This window comes from Brachyistius frenatus, unplaced genomic scaffold (assembly GCF_029030835.1).
Source record: "Brachyistius frenatus isolate BFR_SWC_R1_liver_20210118 unplaced genomic scaffold, ASM2903083v1 Contig_12, whole genome shotgun sequence".
Classification (NCBI taxonomy): Eukaryota; Metazoa; Chordata; class Actinopteri; family Embiotocidae; genus Brachyistius; species Brachyistius frenatus.
The window spans coordinates 5,755,953-5,757,500 of record NW_027210611.1 but is presented as its reverse complement, the minus strand read 5'-3'; the positions used below and the strand labels follow the sequence as shown (position 1 = coordinate 5,757,500).

The following is a 1,548-nucleotide window of genomic DNA, read 5'->3' as shown; positions in this document are numbered from 1 at the left end:
CCCAGAACAATGTACTGAGCCTGTATGGCAACAAGCACCTCCAACCTTAGGCAACCTGTAGTAAGCTATACATCACCAGCACACAATCGGCCCCCCCCGCCCCCACCGTCTCTTAGCAACACATCTGGCTCTCGACCTTTCCGTGATGATGATGATGATGATGAGGGGATCAGCAGGGAGGAAGGGCGTACGCTCAGACCCTCAAACCATCCCCTTAAATGTGACTTCCTTTAAGATTTGAACTTTTGGGAGGGAGAGCCCGGCGCCCCTCGCTGCATCACCCCACTCATAATGATTTTTTTTTTTATTATTATTTTTTTTTTTTGGGGCCTGTGAGCTTGAGTTGCATTCATCACACGTTTGCTCCCAGAGAACTACTACATCTCTGCATGCTGCATTACCCGTACACGCTGCCCTCAGCCACTCACTCACCCCCCCCCCCCCCTCCCCCTTCCTCTCTCCATCACTCCCGGGTGCACTTTGAATCAGGGATGCTTTAGTTTTGAGACGCAGACAAAAATGTGCACCGAGTGTGTGATGACGGGGGAAGAGACGTTGACTTGTAACATAGGAAAATCAACAGTGAAGTTTAGATTTGGGTTTTTTTTTTTTTTTTTTTGTAGTTTGGGGGATATTTTGCACTCGAGCGTTTCTCGACAAGGGAGAGTCGGTTTCATTTCGCTTCCACCAGCCTTTTCCTCCCTCCATCACTCTCCATTCAGAAAGTCATCTTTTCCAGGACGTCTTCGTTTCGCCTCCGAGTGAACACGAGCACGGAGGGGCAGACGGCGGTCAGCATGTGTACAGGAACGGTGTCAATTTTTTTTTTTTTTTTTTAAAAGAGCCACAACCGACCTGGGTCAATCACAATTGAAACACTGCCTGTGAGGTTGGAGGCACGAAGGGCTGCAACTTTGTGCTCAACATTTTGGGTTATCGCTCGTTTGTTTTCTTGCCACGAGTCTGGAAAGAGGAGAAAAAGCGGGCAGCCGAGTTCAGTCAGAAGATATGTAAATAAATTAAAAAAAAAAAAAAAAATCACCTACCAGCACCCCTACAGCTCACTATTGATTATTGATTTAATCCACACACACACACACAACACACACACACACAAAAATCACTATTCCACAGAAAGTTTACTGGTCCCCGATGTACGGATTAAACGAATGACATGACACGCTGACTTTGTACTCGTCAGTGCATTTGGTGATCTTTGAAGCCGGGCTGGCCGTAAACATTGCTGACTGCCCGCCGGTGGAAGATCCCCCCCCCCCCCCCAATCCCCGAACAACTCTCGGCAACAAAGCAAACAAGTTAAAAGTGACGTTTTTTTTTTTTTTTTTAGACAAAACACTTGAACCAGGTCGGGCGTTTGCAGCTAGCGCACCACTCCAGTCTGTGCTGTACCAAACGTAGTCTCTTAACATGAGGGCGAGGGGGGGGGGGGCAGCGGCAGGGTCAATACGCTTGCCGGTCATTTGATGTGAGAGCGATAAAGTCCAGCTTTTCTCATTTTCTATGAGAACTGTAGTTAGTTGAATTTAT

The 1,548-nt window shown here is 47.5% G+C and overlaps 1 protein-coding gene across 2 annotated transcripts in view; it reads left to right on the top strand.

Moving 5' to 3' along the window:
• dcaf8 (DDB1 and CUL4 associated factor 8) overlaps positions 1-831 on the top strand; it is an 8,929-nt gene extending 8,098 nt beyond the window's left edge. For both annotated transcript variants that reach the window (XM_069692446.1, XM_069692445.1), the window contains exon 13: positions 1-831. This exon is cut by the window's left edge and continues 591 nt beyond it. The gene's annotated coding sequence lies outside the window, so the exon portion shown is untranslated.
• Positions 832-1,548: the final 717 nt, after the last annotated feature.